We start from the raw sequence: 14,100 nt of genomic DNA, 5'->3' as shown, positions 1-14,100 counted from the left end.
AACAATGTACAGGAAAACGGTTCACCCGATATGGATGAAAATACCCTCAAATGAAAGCTGACCGTCTGCAGCTTCATCGTCATTGTATCATTTCAAATCCAAAGCACTGGAGTACAGAGCCGAAACAACAGGCAATGTGTCAACTTTTGGAGCTCACTGAATATGGATAGTGTATAAAGATTTAGTTGGGTATACATAGATTTTTCTAAGCAGGAGGCTACTGGTTTAATCCAGTAAGGTATTTGACGAGTAGTTTTGATTGGTTCAGTGAAGATAGTAAGTTGTCCTGTCAAGTGGTAAATGTTTGAATGTGGTGTAAAGGCTCAGGGGCTAAGAGTCAGAGCTAGTCTCCGTTACCATTATAGCCTCAGTGATGAGGATGGTGATGGTGATATGTCCAATGAGACACTTTGACCCTGAGAACTTGCCCTTCTATGTAATCGTAACCCCTCTGGACAGATAAAGGTCCTGTCGTTTACACATTGCCGTGACGAAAGCTGAGAATTTCAGTTGTACTTGCAACCAGCGGCCTCCCTCTTCCTTTTGCCTAATTCCCTCTCTTTTCTTTTCCCTCTCACACTCTCTCCCCATCTTTCCACATACACATCCTCTAGCCCTCTCTCTCCTTTGCCCTCTTTTTCTCTCTCCCTCTCTTCAGCTTCCTCTCCATCGCTATTTTCTCTCCCTCTCTTTCCCTGCTCTCCCTCTGCCTCTCTCGGTTCAGGCTCCATTAGACTGGCTGGTGATGTTCTGAGTGGTCGTCTCTCCCTGTCACACTGTTACATATCTGTAAGAGATCTAGATCAGCCTCTGGTCACAGCCCTCCATCCCTCCCTTTCCCCTGCTCTTCTCTCCCCTGACTGGGCCTATTAGTGCTCAGCACACAGGGCAGCAGAGGTCACGGGCCCCTACAGGCCCCTGAATAAGCCTGTGGGTGAGCCCAGGGAAAGGATTCTGCATGGCTGGTCAGGGAAGTTGTGATAGAGAAGGACAACTGTGTAGAATAGACTTACAGCCATGAACACACACAGCCCTGGGGGACAGCCCTGTTCACTACCATGTATCTTCTATCTGTAGATACCTCAGCAGCGGTGCCCATTCAGTTCAACTGATGTGATGATCACAGTGCAGCCAAATCAATGGCGCTAGCTTTCGTGTGTCTTGATAGAATGGATGTGAAAGCATCGCTCCAACCCCCTTATCCCATGCAGTTGATGATCACAGTGCTGTCAAATCAATAGAGCTAAGCTAGCTTTCAGATTTCTTGATGGATATGACCCTGAAAGAGGAGCAAACCATTCCCAGAGAATGACGCACATACTGTAGTTGTCACGATGATGTGCGTGTTCTCATTGTAACGTGACGGCACAGTAACGGCTCTGTGTGAGCCCTGTAAAGGGCAACATATGCTTCCAGATGTGTAGGACAGATGTAGGAGAGATGCAACTCGATGTTGAAACGTTCTCAATGAGCATCTGCTACTTTAGTAATGTGACATTAAGAGTCAGATTCATTCTGATTATCCATGTCCCCAGGAGCGCTACGTATGTTTTGTTCATTCAGGGAACACGTTGACTGAATTGTTTGCGTGACATAATTTCTTTTGGGGGGGGGGGACCATTGTTCATCAAGTAATGAGCATTACGGAATGTATGTGATTCTGTGAGTTGCTTTTCTTTCGGTTGCCCAGACACGGCATGCACAATAGAAATGAATGGTATAACAATGTATTGTGTCATTTCTATTGTAAATAAGAATATAATATTTTTCTATAAACACTTAAAGTGTAACTGACAGCTTTTTAGCAACATGAAATCTGGTCATCAAATAAAATGGTATTTGGCACATGCGCCGAATACAACAAGTGTAGACTTTACTGTGAAATGCTTACAAGCCCTAACCCAACAGTGTAGTTCAAGAAGAAGAAAATATTTACCAAGTAGAATAGAATAAAAAGTAATAATAAAAGTCACACAATAAGAATACCAATAACAAGGCTATATACAGGGGGCACCAGTATCTAGTCAGTGTGCGGGGGTACAGGCTAGTTGAGGTAATCTGTACATGTAGGTGGGGGCGAAGTGACTATGCATAGGTAACAAACAAACAGCGAGTGTACAAAAGGAAGGGGGGGTCAATGTAAATTGTCCGGTGGCGATTTTATGAATTATTCAGCAGTCTTATGGCTTGGGGGTAGAAGCTATTGAGGAGCCTTTTGGTCCTAGACTTGGCGCTCCGGCACTGCTTATCGTGCGATAGCAGAGAAAACAATCAGATTGGTTAAAACCGCATTCCAGCCGGTGTCTATTCCACAAGTTACCACCGGCTAAATCTATGACGTTAAAATGCATATTTAATCTGTTCCATCTGACTGTGCAATCCACTGTCTCATCAGCCCAGCCAAGCAATTTATACATTTGATCTCCGCTATAAAAAACATCTAGACCTTCTCACATTTCTTTTAGACTAACATTTCGTTTTCAACAGCGGAGATTTGTATCAAACTTGCTGTCTGTCTCTGCAAAATTCGCAACATTGTTTCAATATTCAATCTCCAGCTGTCCCATAGTAATGAACGTGTCAGGACGAGACAGACAGGCAGCGTTTCTCAGCCAGTCGAAATCATGAATCAGCTGGCATCATTTTTATGGATATATATACAAAGAAATGTCAATTGAAAAAAGGTAAAACGAAAGAAATTGCAGCTAGTTTGCAGTCTTTCCAGCTTCAGTTTGAAGTGATTGTGTTAGATGTGTTGTTGGCTAGCTCCTCTGAACAACAGTGTCCTGACAAGTGAGCACATTTTCTATGCCAGGCAAAATCGTACCTCATTAGCTCATTGTTCAGGATGTATCTAAATAAATGTCATTAGAAAACAGCTAAACAAATGCAAATTCAGCTACTTTGCTGTTATTCTGGCTGCACTTTTTGAGGTGACTGTACGTTTGCCGTAGTTGGCTAGCTAGCAAGCAATGGATAAGAACATTGCCAGAGAGTAGGGCAATGGAACATTTAGAACGAACCACTGGGTCGCGTCCATAGATACAGAACAAAAAGACTGAACAACTGGGTTGCATCTCTTGCAACTGAAGGGGTTAAACCAACGCATCATACATCAAGGGTTAATAAATTGTGTTATGATAAACTGTAAGGTCCTGAGACCTCTGTGTGTGTGTGTGTGTGTGTGTGTGTGTGTGTGTGTGTGTGTGTGTGTGTGTGTGTGTGTTAACACCTGTTTTGAGTGTTGTGCCCTTCAGACACTATCAGAAGGTGGAAACCACCTACGTTCATAATCATCCTGTCTGGGCCACACCTGGCTATCTGAGGTTCTGAGAATACAACTGGTTTCCTGAGAACACAAGGCTGCAGCAGGCCTGATGAAAACAGCCACCGGTCAGAAGATGCTTGGACTCGTTCACCTTGTTATGACCCTATACTTGTGATGGAAGGTCAAGTTTCGGTCAAACCCATTTCTGAGCTTTTAATTGCTGACAAGATGGTTGCTGCTGTCAGGGGGAGGTTAGATGTATTCAAATGTCGTTGCCATGGAAACACACGCAAGGAGGGCTGGGAGAGGGGGGGTGGAGGGACACCACACATCCCACAGTTTGGGAACCACTGCAGTAGACCACCAGATACTACTCTAAAAGCTAAGCACCCTAAGTTTTAGCAGCGTGGCAGTAAAGTAGCTCAAGTCATATCAGTCAGGAAGGTATCAGAGGGTTGATGTCAATGGCACCTTGTCAGCTGTGGAGTGCCACAAAGGAGTGTTTAAGAGGTGCCTCCTCTTCCTGTTATATATCAATGACATGAAATCAGCTTGTTCCTGTCATTTATTTAGGGTCTCACACAAAGACAAGAGTAAGGTAGAGAGCTACAACCTAGCCTACAAATGAAAGTTTATAACGTAGGTGCATAGGTCTAGAGACAAATTGGAGTAATGAAGATGACAGACAGTGACACATTCAATACCACCCTGCACACTCTTGCCTGCATCTGGCTGATCTGGGGTGTAATCATTAATGGAAGATTTTGCAACTAAAACAAAATGTTCTATTGGACAAATTCAGGTAGGTCCCTCCCCTAATCAGGTAGGTTTCCATTAAAGAAACGTTTCGCAACAGAATCTGAGAAAATAATATACCCCTGATCACCCACAAACACAGTTTACTTTAATTCTTAAACTTTCTTCTCGCATCTACGTGCTCTCCTCCTCTCACATTTTCCTTTCGCTGGTGTGCACAACACAACAGCTGTCTGTGACCAGGGCGCAAAAACCTCCAAGCCAAACCTTAATACCGTAACTGCTAACGGCTACACAGCATACTTTGTTGTCACCATATTAACGTTATCGTCAACAAACTAGAACTAACGCGTTAGTAAACCCACAATCCAATCCATGTGTACAATCATGCAGTACAGTGTACGGCAAGCAATTTTGCACTTACACTGGTGGGCCCCGGTGACAATAAATGAATGAAACCGAAAGCTTACAGTGCCTTCAGAAAGTATTCATACGCCTTGACTTCTTCCACATTTTGTTGTGTTACATCCTGAATCCAAAATGGATTCAATCAACTTTTTTTTTTTCACTCATCAACACACAATAATGCCTGAGAAGCCGGCTTCAAGGACATTATCACTTTTATACTTTTATACAATGGGTTAAACAACATATTCAGTAAACAACATATTCATTACATATTTCAATTAAAAACGTTATTTTGATGAATGTAGTCATACTACTTCATCCTTCCACAAGATATAGTCCCGACACAAATCTAGGGTTGCTACCGAAGCCGGCTGGTCGTTCATTCTATTGGTTCGGTTGTTAGAGATGTAATCCAGTTGTTCAGTGTTTTTGTTCTGTATCTATGGATGCGACCCAGTCGTTCGCTCTAAATGTTCCATTGTCATACTGGCTGGAAACGTTCTTATCCCTTTCTTGCTAGCTAGCCAACTATGGCTAACACACATAAAAAAAAAAAAATCAAAGTCAGAATAACAGCAAAATAGCCACGTTTTGCATTTGTTTAAGCTGTTTTCTAGTGACATTTATTTGGATACATCGATAACAATGGGCTAATGAGGCACGAGAAAATGTGCTCACTTGTCAGGACACTGTTGTTCAGAGGAGCTAGCCAACAACACAGCTAACACAATCACTTCAAACTGAAGCTGGAAAGACTGCAAAGTAGCTGCACTTTGTTTCGTTGAACCTTTTTTCAATGACATTTCTTTATATATATATCCATAAAAATGATGCCAGCTGATTCATGGTTTCGACTGGCTGAGAAACGCTGCCTACCTGTCTGTCACTTCCCGACACGTTCATTACTGTGGAACAGCTGGAGATCGAATTTGAATATTGATACAATGTTGCACATTTCAGAGACAGACAGCAAGGTTTATACAAATCTCAACTGTTGAAAACAAAATGTTAGTCTAAAAGAAATGCGAGATAATGTCTAGATGCTTTTTATAGCGGAGATCAAGTTTATAAATGGCTTGGTTGGGCTGATGAGACAGTGGATTGTGCAGTCAGGTTTTAACGTCATAGATTTAGCTGGTGCTAACTTGTGGAATAGATACCGGCTGCAATGTGGTTTTAACAAATTAGCATTCAAGATTAGACCCACCCGTTGTATAATAAACCATAATGACAAGTGAAAGTGAAAACATGTTTTTAGAAATGTTTGCAAATTTATTGAAAATGAAACTCATTTAAATAAGTATTCACACCCCTTACATGTTAGAATCACCTTTAGGAGCGATTACAGTTGTGAGTTTTTCTGGGTAAGTCTCTAAGAGCTTTGTACACCTGGATTGTACAATATTTGCACATTATTAAAAACATTTAATTCTTCAAGCTTTGTCAAGTTGGTTGTTGATCATTGCTAGACAGCCATTTTCAAGTCTTGTCATAGATTTTCATGCTGATTTAAGTCAAAACTGTAACTCAGACACTCAGGAACATTCAATGTCGTCTTGGAAAGCAACTCCAGCGTATATTTGTTTTATGTTATTGCGCTGCTGAAAGGTGAATATATCTTTCAGTGTCCATTGGAAAGCAGACTGAACCAGCTTTTCCTCTAGGATTTTGCATGTGCAAAATTGCCTATTCCGTTTCATTTAATCATTAAAAAAAGACTTGGTCCTCGCCAATGACAAGCATACCCATAACATGATGCAGCCACCACCATGGTTGAAAATATGGAGTGGTACTCAGTGATGTGTTGTGTTGGATTAGCCCCCAAGATAGCACTTTGTATTCTACACCTAAAGTTATTTTTGTTACCACACTTTGCAAGGCATTGTCTTTGTGGTTGAATCTGTAGTTGAAATGTACTGCTCAACTGCAGGACCTTTCAGATAATTGTATGTGTGGGGTACAATGATGAGGTAGTCATTCAAAAAACACTACTATTGCACAGAGTGAGTCTATGCATCTTATTTTTTATTTAACGTTTATTTTATCAGGGAGTCATACTGAGACAATGGTCTCTTTTTTCAGATGAGTCTTGAATTACATAAAACAGAAAATACATACATCAAATGGTAAATACAAAATCCAAGCAAAAAGAAAAACATGGTACAGTATATATGATGTCGCCAAAATCTAGGGCCGATAGAAACATCAACTGAATTATCTGCTTTCTACTATTTAGCGAAAGGCAGGACCTATTTCTATAGAAGAAGCCCATTTTTATTCTCAGCTTCTTAACTAACTCAACAATATGCTTTTTAAAAGACAGATTTTCATCTATCCAGATGACCAGATATTTGTAAGCACGGACACAATCAATATGGATACTATCCAAAGTACATATGCTTAAATCAGACATATTTTTATGCACTCTAGAGAACAACATATACTTAGTTTTACCTGCATTCAGTACTCCACCTCTTTAAGGAATACCTAGGATAGGATAAAGTCATCCTTCTAACCCCCCCCCCCTTAAAAGATTTAGATGCACTATTGTAAAGTGGCTGTTCCACTGGATATCATAAGGTGAATGCACCAATTTGTAAGTCGCTCTGGATAAGAGCGTCTGCTAAATGACTTAAATGTAAATGTAAGGTCAATAAAGGTTTTCTGTAATACAATGAAGGCAGACTGTAGTTCAGATAGAGCCTGGTCAACCGTGGGGGCAATAGCATACACAACAGTATCGTCTTCTTAATTTATAAGTCGATATTGTTAATGTAAACACTAAAAAGTACAGGACCCAGAATCAACCCCGGCGGGACACCTTTTCTAATATCCAGGAAACCTGATTTAACATCATAAGTAGAAATACATTGAGTTCTATCTTTCAAGTATTTTTTTTATCCAGTTACATGCAGAAAGTTTAGAAATAGCCAGATAATTATATACACTACCGTTCAAAAGTTTGGTGTCAGTTAGAAATGTCTTTGTTTTTTAATTGCAAAGAAAAAGCCATATCTCATACTGGCCAATAAAGAGAAAAAATTAAGATGGGCAAAAGAACACAGACACTGGACAGAGGAACTCTGCCTAGAAGGCCAGCACCCTGGAGTCACCTCTTCACTGTTGAAGTTGAGACTGGTGTTTTGCGGGTACTAATTAATGAAGCTGCCAGTTGAGAACTTGTGAGGCGTCTCTTTGTCAAACTAGACACTCTAATGCACTTGTCCCCTTGCTCAGTTGTGCACCGGAGCATCCCACTCCTCTTTCTATTCTGGTTAGAGCCAGTTTGCGCTGTTCTGTGAACGGAGTAGTACACAGGGTTGTACGAGATCTTCAGTTTCTTGGCAATTTCTCGCACAATAGCCTTCATTTCTCAGAACAAGAACAGATGTTTCTGGATATTTTGAGCCTGTAATCGAACCCACAAATGCTGATGCTCCAGATACTCAACTAGTCTAAAGAAGGCCAGTTTTATTGCTTCTTCAATCAGTACAACAGTTTTCAGCTGTGCTAACATAATTGCAAAAGGGTTTTCTAATGATCAATTAGCTGTTTAAAATGATCAACTTGGATTAGCTAACACAACGTGTCATTGGAACACAGGAGTAAGGGTTGCTGATAATGGGCCTCTGTACGCCTATGTAGATATTCCATTAAAAGAATCAGCCATTTCCAGCTACAATAGTCATTTACAACATTAACAATGTCTACACTGTAATTCTGATCAAGTTTATGTTATTTTAATGGACATTTTTTTTTTTTTTCTTTAAAAAAACAAGGACATTTCTAAGTGACCCCAAACTTTTGAACGGTAGTGTAGGTCACAAGGGGCACCACCTTTGTAAAGGGGGAGTACATGGTCCCTCTTCCAAACCTTGGGGATAGTAACACATATAATCATCAGGTTAAAATATGGGTTAATGATTCAGCAATCAGTGGGGCAGAGAGCTGCAGCAAAAATGGATCAAGCATATCAGCTCATGATTTTTTTTTACATAAATCTTAAGCACGCCATCTAGCACATCACAGAGTAAATTGTTGAAATGCAAACAAATATTCGCTAGAAGTTGACAGGTTAACCGTCGAGTTAGCTAGAAGCTGGCAGAGGGACGAGCAGTCGATTGACTGACCAGGGTCAACTACACCACCGTTTCTCTGAAATAAAAAGCCTGCAGAGATCAAGGTATGATTAAAAGCATCACTTATCCCATTCATCTAAGTTATAATGCCAGAGTCAGATAGAACTTGCTTAGGCAGGGAAGAAGCAGAATTTGTACACCTCAGTGCATTTACTATTTTCCCAAATGTTGAAGTACCACCAGCAGAGTCAGAGATTAAAAAGTAGCTTGATTTAGCTTTCTTAAATCGAGAACAGTACATCTGTTTCTCAATTGTCTGAAAGATTGACAGTCCACTACAGAGTCAGTTTTCCTTGCTTTGGCCAGGGCCTGATTTCTCCTCTGAATGAGCTCAGATAATTCTGAAGAAGACCAAGGGTTCGATCCATCTTTGACTCTGAATTGTTTAAAAGGGTGTGTTTATCTGCCAGGGGAATACATTTGGAGAGATTTTCAGAGTAGAACATGTCATGTAAAAATCCTGGAGCGTAAAACTTTTTAAAATGTATCTTCTTAATTAAACAAGGATAGGTATTTTGATGTTTCGTATCTCTAATAAATACTATGGGACAATGATCACTGAGATCATATGCAAATACTCGACTAGACAAATATTTATGGGGGTTATTAGTAAGAATTAAATCAATCAAGTAAATCAATCAACAGGGTTTTTCACATTTATTTTTTATTTAACCTTTATTTAACCAGGTAGGCTAGTTGAGAACAAGTTCTCATTTACAACTGCAACCTGGCCAAGAATAAAGCAAAGCAGTGTGACACAAACAACAACCCCGAGTTACACATGGAAAAAACAAACATACAATCAATAACACAATAGAGAAAAGGTCTATATATAGTGTGTGCAAATGAGGTAAGATAAGGGAGGTAATGCAATAAATAGGTCATAGTGGCAAAATAATTACAATTTAGCAATTAAACACTGGAGTGATAGATGTGCAGAAGAAGAATGTGCAAGTAGAGATACTGGGGTGCAAAGGAGCAACAAAAATAAATTACAGTATGTTTCACGGCCGTCAGAAGAAGTGGACCAAAGCGCAGTGTGGTGAGCGTAAATATTCCTTTTATTAGAAATGGCGCCGACAAAAACAATAAACAATACAAAACAACCGTGAAGCTTAAGGGCTATGTGCCACAAACAAAGTTAACTTCCCACACTGAAAGGAGGGTAAAGGACTACCTAAGTATGGTTCCCAATCAGAGACAACGATAGACAGCTGTCCCTGATTGAGAACCATACCCGGCCAAAACATAGAAATACAAAATCATAGAAAACAAAAACATGGAATGCCCACCCCAAATCACACCCTGACCAAACCAAATAGAGACATACAAAGGCTCTCTAAGGTCAGGGATTGACAGTATGGGGATGCGGTAGTTGGATGGGCTATTTATAGATGGGCTATGTACAGGTGCAGTGATCTGTGAGCTGGTGCTTAAAGTTAGTGAAGGAGATATGGGTCTCCAGTTTCAGTGATTTTTGCAATTCGTTCCAGTCATTGGCAGCAGAAAACTGTAAGGAAAGGCGGCCAAAGTAGGAATTGGCTTTGGGGGTGACCAGTGAAATATACCTGCTGGAGCGAGTGCTATGGGTGGGTGCTGCTATGGTGACCAGTGAGCTGAGATAAGGCGGGGCTTTACCTAGCAAAGACTTATAGATGACCTGGAGCCAGTGGGTTTGCTGACGAATATGAAGCGAGGGCCAGCCAACGAGAGCATACAGGTCGCAGTGGTGGGTAGTATATGGGGCTTTGATGACAAAATGGATGGCACTGTGATAGACTGCATCCAATTTGCTGAGTAGAGTGTTGGAGGCTCTTTTGTAAATGACATCGCCGAATTCAAGGATCGGCAGGATAGTCAGTTTTACGAGGGTATGTTTGGCAGCATGAGTGAAGGATGCTTTGTTTGCGAAATAGGAAGCCGATTCTAGATTTCATTTTAGATTGGAGATGCTTAATGTGAGTCTGGAAGGAGAGTTTACAGAGTCCACATATTCTAAGTCAGAACCGTCCAGAGTAGTGATGCTGGACGGGCGGGCAGATGCGGGCAGCGATCAGTTGAAGAGCATGCATTTAGTTTTACTTGCGTTTAAGAGCAGTTGGAGGTCACGGAAGGAGAGTTGTATGGCATTAAAGCTCGTCTGGAGGTTTGTTAACACAGTGTCCAAAGAAGGGCCAGAAGTATACAGAATGGTATCGTCTGCGTAGAGGTGGATCAGAGAATCACCAAGCAGCAAGAGCGACATCATTGATGTATACAGAGAAAAGATTCGGCCCGAGAATTGAACCCTATGGCACCCCCATAGAGACTGCCAGAGGCCCGGACAACAGGCCCTCCGATTTGACACACTGAACTCTGTCTGAGAAGTAGTTGGTGAACCAGGCGAGGCAGTCGTTATCCGTGTGGGTTTTGAGATCAATTGAGTCACATTAAAATCAATGCATATACTCTTAAATTGATCGGAGGCCTGGGATAGCCAATCCAGATTCAAACCCCCTAAAATGACCAACTCCGACGACAGAAAAGGTGTTGAACACTCATATATAGCATCAATAGCATCCGACATGGCAGCAGGAAGGCAGTAAATCACAGCAACAAATATATGTGTATTCTGGTTTATGGACATCTTCAACCAGGAGCTCAAAACTCTTGGGAACAGAAATATTGAAAGGTTGGGATGCCATGAAATTCGATTTTACATATATTAGCACCCATTTCTGTAATCTGTCACATCTAAATACGTAAAAATAATTTACTTTGATGTCTTAATCAGAGACAGAACCATGTTTCCGGGAGAACCAGAATGTTAGAACACAAGTCCTGTACCCAAAAGTCAATTGTGTCCATTTTTGAATCATACTTCGCACATTTAGGTGCATTAGTCCAAGCCCCCTACGAGATTTAAAGTCAGAAGGGGTTATTAAGCTCATTCCCATAACAGCGAACAGGCATAGGGTCATCTGCAGCTATTTGTTGAGTGAGATGAGACTTTGCCAAGGTCCCTTGCCAACCACGTGAGAGTAGAGCAGACTGAGCATTTGACACACCTCCCTCAAGTCACTGGATACAGGGGTGAGAACTGGGAGAGCAGTCTTGGCAGAGCTCAGTCCACCCAGATGAAGTTCCTTCCAAAGGAGTGAAGCTGCTGTAGGGGCCCAGGGTGGTTGCCAATGCTCCATTCTTGGTGTGCACAGGAGGTTTTGGTGTGGCTCCTGTTGCAGGGTTGGGGCTGCCATGGGGAGTAGGAGCGTTCCAGGCCTGTCCTGGGGATGGGAGTAGGGAGGGTAACCAAAACAAGCCTTGGCGAGAGGTTGTGGGGGGAATTGAGAAGAGTGGTGTGGAGGGCAATGTGGCTTTCGAAGCTCCAAACTCTCAGAATATGTAGGCTGATGTTTTGTGTTTTGTTTTGCCAGACCCTAAGGAAGTGGTCGAGCTGGGCTGAATTGAGGTGGGCCTGGTCTGGTAGAGCTGTGCTATGATGAGGCGGGCCGGGTTGAGCTGTACTGAGGTGGGCCGGGTCTGGTAGCATGGGAGGGAGGGTTTAGGGGGAATTGAAGAGGGTGGGGGGGGGGGGGGGGGCAGTGTTCCTGGCTGTTCTCCAGTCTCTGTGAAGGGACAACAGATGCAGGTCTAAAGGAGAGTCTGATTTGTGGGTTCCGATTCAGCTGTTGGCTTGGTCCTGGGTTTTTGCGGTAATATTTGTAGAGTGGATGGTGGTGGCTAAGAAATTCCTGCCTTCACTCATGTAGCTCCTTCTGCAGGTCCTGCATGTGGCTGGTGTTGACTGTGCTGGACAGTTCCTCTCTAAGTCTGCAAACTTAAAAAAATTTCATTGCACACTGCAGCTCCCAGATCTCATCCCTATGCTGACGCACCAGGCTGATCCTCTCCTATGTAAGATGCTGTGGTACTGCAGGTGTCACGTGTGAGAGAGGCATGCTCAGGGCTGTGTCTGCTGCAGGCGAAGGAGGGAGAGGGACGCTGGGGACTACATAGTGGGGCACAGAGGGAGTGGAGGCTGTTGTAGGTAGTGGACAGCAACAATATGTTTTATTTGGTCGAGGTAGCGAACAACTTGATCCAGACCGGCCTCCGAACCTTGAACCATCACAGTGCAGTTATTAAAAATATTAATGCTATATTTGCGGGTTGCCTCATTATTTTGTTTTCTGACATTTGAAGTTCATTGTTGGTCTTGTGGAGAGCTGTGTGCCAAGCATTAGGATCATCCGTGTAGAACAGAAGGTCTCCTTTTATTTCCTTGTTTGCTTTTAGGATGAAGTCTGCCCTCAGAGTCTCTGGGGATTCTCTTAGTAACTTAAAAAAAAATCGAAACATTTTCAGGATGTGAAATTATTTTCTTGCACATGATTTTATTATGTGACTTGTTAAGCAAATGTTTACTCCTGAACTTATTTAGGCTTGCCATAACAAAGGAGTTGAATAGTTATTGACTCATGACATTTCAGCTTTTCATTTTTCATTAAACACGTTTTTATATATGGCAGTGGTAGAGTGGAACAAACTCCTGTGATTAAAGCCGTTTCTGCCAGTCATAGGTTCAAACACTCCTGCAGGGCTTGGTTAATGATGTAAACAACCCTGTGCTAGTGGAGTGATTTGCTAGGTGTGTATATTTTCCTTTTTGTATATATATATGGCAAGGGACCTTGGCAAAGTCTCATCTCACTCAACAAATAGCTGCAGATGACCCTATATACATATATATTATAAGTGCCCATGTCACTTGTTATGCCCTGCTGCCCTTGCCTAAAAAGAGGACCACAATGGAAACAAGTCTTTGACTTTGTGTTCAGATCCTCAACATGTTTGGTATATGTATCTGTTACCGGGGGGTGTACAATTTGTATGTGTTTTAAATGGTCAAGCAAAATAAAATCAAGGGAGATGAAAAAGAGAGACTGGAGCATGTTTTGGAGGAAGATAGGAGAGGAAAAAGGTGTCCTGGCTTGGGGGGGGGGGGGGGGGGGGAGTGGTAGAATATGGAGGAGTGGGGTAGAATATGGAGGAGTGGGGGTGGACGGAGATGTCACTTTCACCAGACCGATGCTACCGGAGGAAAAAATGGCGAAGCAAGCTGCAGGGTGCCTGACTGCCTGCCCTGAACAAATAGTTTGTATTGTTGCCAGTCCCAGTGTTTATACTCCAGGGGAGATGCAGGGAGAGACAGACAGACACAAACCCTGCCTCTAATACTGAGTACAGGGAAACAAAGACTGCTGGGTGATTGATGCCAAATACTGACAGACTGTGTCTGGCATCAACATGATCTCACAACCAATTGCTCCCATTGCATATTCTCTCAATTGCAAAACATCCTTTCATCATTATCATCGCTGGTGTTGTCTCTAGTAGCACCACATACACATCATGCAATATCCAATCATCACACTTTGCCTGTAGGGACATTAAAACAAGCCAGTATATCACTATTTGGTTATATAGCAGGGATAATGAGTGATTATTGCAATACTTTTTAGCACTAGGCTCTGAACAATTCCCATTCCT

The 14,100-nt window shown here is 42.1% G+C and overlaps 1 protein-coding gene across 2 annotated transcripts in view; it reads right to left on the bottom strand.

Annotated features, from left to right (window-relative positions):
• Positions 1–14,100, bottom strand: part of LOC129853141 (adhesion G protein-coupled receptor A3-like) — a 295,014-nt gene that overhangs the window by 41,864 nt on the left and 239,050 nt on the right. The gene's annotated exons all lie outside the window — the stretch shown is intronic.

Source organism: Salvelinus fontinalis, chromosome 1 (genome assembly GCF_029448725.1).
Source record: "Salvelinus fontinalis isolate EN_2023a chromosome 1, ASM2944872v1, whole genome shotgun sequence".
NCBI lineage: Eukaryota > Metazoa > Chordata > Actinopteri > Salmoniformes > Salmonidae > Salvelinus > Salvelinus fontinalis.
The sequence above is the reverse complement of the archived record's forward strand: the minus strand, read 5'-3'. Positions and strand labels throughout refer to the sequence as shown.